At 41.0% G+C, this 7,542-nt stretch overlaps 1 long non-coding RNA gene across 1 annotated transcript in view; it reads left to right on the forward strand.

Moving 5' to 3' along the window:
• The first annotated feature begins 1,934 nt into the window (after positions 1–1,934).
• Positions 1,935–7,542, forward strand: part of LOC138154037 (uncharacterized) — a 6,503-nt gene continuing 895 nt past the window's right edge. The window contains exons 1-2 of the long non-coding RNA XR_011166538.1: positions 1,935–2,160; positions 3,188–3,241. This is a non-coding gene — a long non-coding RNA (uncharacterized lncRNA). The remainder of the gene's footprint in view (positions 2,161–3,187; positions 3,242–7,542) is intronic.

Genomic DNA, 7,542 nt, shown 5'->3' on the forward strand with positions numbered 1-7,542 from the left:
ATTTTCTCCATTAGTTGATAACCAACAGAAGGCTAATTTCGAGGTATAAATGTTCACACTAAAAACTTCATTCCCCGGCCAGTTTAAGCATCTCCAGAACACTCCTGTTTGGCTCTCTGACACCAGAACCATCTCTCCTTTATGTACCAGAAAGGACCTGAATTTGGAGCCAGGAGGTTTGGGGTTCAGAATCCAAACTTAGACACTTACTTCCTGTGTGACTCTAGGCAGGTCTGTTAACCTGAGTCTAAGACCCCCATCTATGAAATGGGGAAAATAATGCCTCTAGAACCAGCTTCTCAGGGTCGTTGTGAGCATGTAATGATATATTACATGAAAAGAGTGCTATATGACTGTTAGTTGCTTTGTTCCTTTATAACCTTGGGCAAGTCACTTCCCCAAATTCATACCATGGTGTTTGTTCCATTATCTCCAGCAGAAGGATATAAGAGCCTTATGAGCTTCTATTTTTGCATTTCCATTGCTGGGCATAGTTCCTGGCACATAATAGGCGCTCATGGTCTTCATCTGTAAAATGAGAATTTTGATTTATCTCTTCAGCTCCCAGCTACTACATGCCCCTTTCAAGGCCTTTCCTTTTCTCCCCAGTTGTTAACATTCTCACCCTCTTGAAATTATTTATATTACTATGTGTATACTTTGCGGGCAACTAGGTGGTTCAGTGAATAGAGCACCAGTCCTGGAGTCAGGAAAACCTGAGATCAAATGTGGCCTCAGATACTTCCTAGTTGTGTGACCCTGGGCAAGTCACTTGACCTTGTTTGCCTTAGTTTCCTCATTTGTAAAAAGAGTTAGAGATGGAAATGGCAACCTACCCTAATACCTCTGCCAAGAAAACCCCAAATGTGGTTATGAAAAGTCCAACATAACTGAAACAAATGAACAGCAGCAAATATACTTTGTATCTATTTACCCCATTTTATTATCCTCCCTTCAATACACATAAGCTCCTTCAGGATGGGAATTGTTTTCAACTTTGTCTTTGCTTCACACTGTTGCAGGTACAGTTTCTTCTTTGTAGTAGGTACTTTAAAATATTTGTTGATTTGGGATTTACAGTAGTGGATCTAACCTTCACAGGATCTCACTCAGTAGGAGTTTAGGAAGTGTGATTTTTGTCCTTCCTAGCTGTGAAATATCCCAGGGAAATAATTGACAATTTACTTAATAATTCATTAGGACATTAGCTCCTTGAGATCAGGGAGTATTTTCAAAGTTTCTTTGTTCTTTGTTCTCAAGATGCTTGATGTATAGTAATAAAGGTTTACTGATTGCTGGTGGTCTTCAATCTTCAATAAATGATGGTTCATTGATTAGTATTGTAAATAAGGATTTTAGAACCATAGATTTCTTTTTGTTTTTTAAGCAATTGGGGTTAAGTAACTTGCTCAAGTTTACACAGCCAGTTTTTTTGTTTGGGTGCCAAGTATTTGAGGCTGGAACTGATCCCGGGTCTCCTGTCGCCAGGGCTGGTGCTTTTACTCACTGCACCACCTGGCCTCCCCTAGAACCATAGATTGCAAGCTGAAAGTCCAACCCCCTCATTTTACAGATAAAGAAACTGAAACTTGGGAAGGGGAGTGACTTAACCAATATCACTCAAGTAATGAGGGGCAGAGGCAGGATTGGAAGCTAGTTCCTCAAACTCCAAATCCACATAGCTCTATTTCCATTAGACAATGAGAAGGGATATTAAACAATGGATCAATAAAGACATATTAAGCACCTACTATGTGTAAGGCACTGTGCTAAGTGTTGGAGAAAAAGGGGAAAAAGACATTTCCTGTTCTCAAAAAGCTGGTGCAATCTAGTGATGAAGACATGTACACAAATATGTGGAAATAAGCTATAAATAGATAAATATGCTACACACACATACACACTATAAATAGGAAATAATTAATAGGGGGTGGGCACTGGAATTAAGAAGGATTGGGCAAGGCTTCCAGGAGAAGGCAGAATTTTCATTGCAATTTAAAGGAAGCCCAGAGAGGTTAGTAGTCAAATCAGAGGAGGGAGAGTATTTCAGTCATGAGGGACACAGAGAGAAAAGGCCTGGAATTGAGAGACACAAAGGCTTGTTTGTGGAACAGCCAAGGGCCAGCATAACTAGATGGAAGAGGAAGTTTGGGAAGTAAGGTAAGAAGACTGGGAAAGTAGGAGGGGACTGGGTTATGAATGGCTTTGAATACCAAACAGAATTTTGTATTTGCTCCTGGAGGGAGGGAATAGGGAGCCACTGGAGTTTATTGAGTAGGGGAATTGGACCTGTACTTTAGAAAAATCACTTTAGTGGCTAAATGAAGGATGGATTTGAGTGGAGAGAGACTAAAGGTAGACCTCCTCCCCTTAACCTTAGCAGCTCTCACAATAATCCAGACTTGAGATGATGAGGGTCTGTACAAGGTGGTGGCAGTATCAAAGGAGAGGAGGGGGCATACTTGAGAAGGGTTAGAGAGGTGAAACAGACAAGAGATTCTGGGGAAGTGGGATAGACAAGAGACCCTGAGAGATGAAACAGACAAGAGAGGCTGGGGAGGTGAAATAGAAAAGTCTTGGCAATAGCTTGGGTAGTGAGGAAGTCCAGGATGGTGTCTAGGTTGGGAGCCTGAGGAACTGGAAAGATGGTGTTGCCCTACAGTAATAGGGAAGGTAGGAAGGGAGGGGAAAGGGTTTAAGGGGAAAATATATTGAGTTCTATTTCATATAGGTTGAGTTTATTATGACTGAAGTGCGAGATTGGAGGTCAGCAGAGAGGTTAGGGCAGGATAGGTAGATTTGGGAATCATCAGCATAGAGGTGGTAATTAAATCCATGGGAAATTAGGAGATCACAAAGTCAAGGAGTAGAGAGAGAGAAGAGAAGAGGGACTAGGACAGAATTCTGTTCTACAATATATATCTATCAACCATACTTCCTGCTTACATGCCCAAGACTGCTGCTGATTTAAACTTGACATGAACAGATGGAATTTTTTTAGATGTTCATCTATACAGACATTATGGCAGGAAGAGGCATACTTCCTATTCAGTTATATATGGTTTCTATATGACCCTTCATCATTGAAGCTCCAGATTACAACAGATCGCAGGTTAGGATCAAGCTATTGGGGGGGTATCCTTCTTATTGCATTTATAATGGAATCTTTCTGCTCTCTTCTTGGAAGTCAAAAGACCTGGGTTTGAGTCTTGGCTTTGCCACACTTGCTATGTGATCTCAGGTAAGTCATATCTCTTCTCTAGGCTTTGGTTTTCTTCTGAGTAAAATGAAACAATTGGATTAGATGCTAAGGTCCTTTCCAGCTGTAATTTGGTGATTGATTAGTAGATATAGCCCTAACCCTAGAGGTAGGACGTTATTCAGTTGTTTCAACTATGTCTGATTCTTCCCCACTCCATCTGGGGTTTTCTTGGAAAAGATACTAGAATGGTTTGCCATTTCCTTCTGCAGATGAGGAAACTCAGGCACACAGGGTGAAGTGACTTGCCCAGGGTCACACAGCTAGGAAGTGTCTGAGGCCAGATATAAGTTCAGGAAGATGAATTTTCCCTGCTCCAGGCTGGGCACTCTGTGCATCATGACGCTGCCTAGAATTCAGAAGACCTGAGTTCAAATTCATAGTCAGATACTTGCTATCTGTGTGACACTGGGCAAGTCACTTAACCTCTGTCTGCCTCAGTTTATACAATTGTAAAATAGAGATCATAATAGCATTTATCTTCTGGGATTATTGTAAGGCTCAAATGAGATCATATTTGTAATTCATTTCTAAAACTTCCAAGCACTATGTGAATGATAATGATGATGTGTGTGGCCACTTTCCTTTTCCTTTTCTCCCTAGGGGAGTACTCTACCAAAGGGCAAGGGGCTCTGTGAAATCGAAATTCTGGTCCATGACCTGGAATCAGTCCCCCTTTTACCCTCCCTCCCTCCTTCCCACCAGAAAAAAAAATCACCCAACAAGCAATTGATTCATCCTTTTTTTTTTTTGGTGAATTTGTTTCTTCATTGTCTGATAATGCAAGACAGATGAGACCATGAGGAGACCACTGAGCTTCTTTGTCTATCTTTGACTTGAATTGCCATATCCTATAGTACTAAGTAGGTACAGTTGATTGCCCTCCCTAATTATAGATTCTTGCCAGTGCAGGGGGCTCTGGGTTCTCTACCCCTAGGAAGGGGATGAGTCATCTTCCAGTCAAAAAGACAAGATCAGAGCCGCTCCTAAGAGTTCAAAAAGGTGCAGGTGGTTGGTGCAGTGGTTAGCATCCTGGTCTCAGACTGAGGAATACTGGAATTCCAATCCTGCCTTAGACCCTGGTTGTATGATCCTGGGTAAACCATTTAACTTTTCTTTGCCACAGTTTTCTCATCTGTAAAATGGGGATAAAAACAGTACTACCTCTCAGAATCATTGTGGAGATCAAACGGGAAACATATAAAACATTTTTCAAATCTTACAAAGTGCTATGAATTATCTTTACAAGTTTACGAGAAGGCAGTCCTCATTTGGAAATTGGGAGCCTCTCATTGGCTAGTCTCCGGGACCTTGTGCAACTCCATTTCAGGAAATGACAAACCATTGTCTGAAAATCCCCCTATGATGACTTAGCTTTGTTTACTGATCTTCTTCATTTCCTGATCAGGGTTGTTCCAAAATGCCTGGGGAGCAGCTGGCCTCTCCACCATGGCTTCTCCACCATGGGCAAGCAAGGCCATTGCTTCCAGAGGTAAACGGAGTTAGAAATAAAGCTGGACTCTACTTTCTGATGTCCCAAAAAGGCACTGAAAAAGAAGACCAGAAATACAGTCAGAGATGCTGAGAGTAATGGCCATATATGGGAGACAGTATGGTACAGTGGTAAAAGCAACATATTAGGAACTGGTTTGGAATTCTAACAAACGACTAACCATGATTTTACCACAGAGTCCTCCAGTTCTCAGATTTTTCATATGTAAAATGAGGGGGTTCAAATACTCCATGGTGCCTAATATTTCACACAATTCTAAGGTCCTATAGTCTAAGGCCTCTTCCAGATTTGACATTTTCTGTCCAAAAGGCAGCTCTGAAATTCTGGGATCTAAGGCCTTTCCCAGCTCTGACATCCTGTGTTCTAAGGGCCCTCCCAGCTCTGACAGTCTGTGTTCTAAGGGCCCTCCCATCTCTGACAGTCTGTGTTCTAAGGGCCCTCCCAGCTCTGACATTCTGTGTTCTAAGGGTCCTCCCAGTCCTGACATTCTCTGTTCTAAGGGTCCTCCCTGCTCTGACAGTCTGTGTTCTAAGGACCCTCCCAGCCCTGACATTATCTGTTCTTAAGTGTCCTCCCAGCTCTGATATTCTGTGTTCTAAGGGCCCTCCCAGCTCTGACATTCTCTGTTCTAAGGGCCCTGACTTTCATAAAGGATTGCATAAAGTTAAATTATTTACATTCCTACATGGGAAGATGATACTTGTAACTCCTAAGGACTTTCTCATTATTAGGGCAATTAGGAATATACATAGAGGGCACAGGCATGAAATAAAATTAAGAGATGGGAAAAAGAGAGGCACTGAGAGAAGAGGGAAAGGAGAGGTAGAAGGGGGTAAATTACCTCACATGGAACAGGTACAAAGGAGCTTATATAGTGGAGGGGAAGAAAGGGTGGAGGTGGACAAGGTTGGAACCTTACTCTCCTTAGACTTGGCTCAGAGAGGGAATAACATACACACTCAGCTGGGTATAGAAATCTATCTTGCACAGGAGGGGAAGGAAATGTGAGAAGGGGAGGAGGTACTGACAGAAAGGAGAGTGGGTTGGGAGAGGTGGTGGTCAGAAGCAGAACTTTTTTGAAGAGGGATAGGATGAAAGAAGAGAGAGAGAAAAGAATAAGCGGGGAAAATAGAATGGAGGAAAATACACAATAATCATAATTGTGAAAAAAATTACAGCAAGTTTCTCTGATAAAGGTCTCATTTCTCAAATATGTAATATGTGAACGGAGTCAAATTTATAAGATTACAAGCTGTTCCACAACTGATAAATGGTCAAAGACTATGAATAGGGTGTTTTCAGAGGAAGAAATCAAAACTAGCTATAGTCATATTTTAAAAATGTTCTAAATCACTATTGATTGGAGGAATGCGAATTTAAACAACTCTGAGGTACCACCTCACACCTATCAGATTGGCTAATATGACAGAAAAGGAAAATGACATGTGGAGGGGATTTGGGAAAATTGGGACGCGAAAGCAGGGTTAGACCTGTGAACTGATTGAGCCATTCTGGAGAGCAATTTGGAACTATGCCCAAAGGGCTTATAAAGCTGTGCATGTCCTGTGATACAGCAACAGCACTACTAGGTCTGTATCCCAAAGAGAGTAAAGGAAAAGGACATGTATGTATAAAAATGTGTACAGCAGTTCTTTTAGGGGTGGCAACGAATTGGAAACTGAGGATATGCTCATCCATTTTAGAGAATTACTGAAAAATTATGGTATATGATTGTGATGAAATAGTGTTACGCTGTAAGAAACGGTAAAAGGATGCTTTCAGGAAAATCCTGGGAAGACTTCTATAAACTGATACAAAGTGTGCAATATTGGATGATGGTCAGCTGTGAATGAGTTGACTGTTTTCAGCAATACAGCGATTCAAGACAATTCTGAAGAACTTATGATGAAAAATGCTAGGTACACATCTCCAGAGAAAGAACTGATGCAGTCTGAATGCAGATTGAAGCATACTACTTTTTTTATATTTTCTTTATTTTTCTTGCGGGTTTTTTTGTCTGTGTTTTCTTTCAAAACATGACTAATATGGCAATGTTTTGTATGACTGCTTATGTAAAACCTATATCAAAATACTTCCCTTCTGAATGAGAGGGGAGAGGAGCAAGGCAGGAAAAGAACTTGGAACTTAAAATTTTAAAAATGAATGTTAAAAATTGTTTTTACATGTAATTGAAAATAATAAAAATTTTAAAAAGAACTTTTAAAAATCTCAGTTCTATTATTCTCTGTCTGTATGCATATAGATATATGTACACATATATCTGTATCCATTAATTTTCTATTTATGAGGCATATATTTTGTATGTACTAGTCTCTTCCATTAATAATACAATCTCATTTTGAATAAAGATTGTCTCATTCTTTGTACTTTGAACCCCAGCATCTAGCACAGTGCTTGATACATAGAATGTGTTAAATAAATGCTTGTTGAAGTTATATCCTTCCTCCCTCCCTCCCTTTCTCTCTTCTTCCTCCCTCCCTTCTTCCCTCCCTTTTTCCTTTCCTTCCTTCTCCCTCCCTCCCTCATTTCCTTCCTTCCTCCCTCCCTTCCTCCTTCCCTCCCTCCCTTCCTCTTTCCTTTCCTTCCTTCCTTCCTTCCTTCCTTCCTTCCTCCCTTCCTTCCTCCCTCCCTCCTTCCCTCCTTTCCTTCCTTCCTTCCTTCCTTATTTCCTTCCTTCCTTCCTTATTTCCTTTCTTCCTTATTTCCTTCCTTCCTTCCTTCCTTCCTTCCTTCCTTCCTTCCTTCCTTC

The sequence above is a fragment of the Petaurus breviceps genome, unplaced genomic scaffold (genome assembly GCF_028583685.1).
Source record: "Petaurus breviceps papuanus isolate PSGF00001 unplaced genomic scaffold, PetGlider_PUasm1.0 91041, whole genome shotgun sequence".
NCBI classification, from domain to species: Eukaryota; Metazoa; Chordata; class Mammalia; order Diprotodontia; family Petauridae; genus Petaurus; species Petaurus breviceps.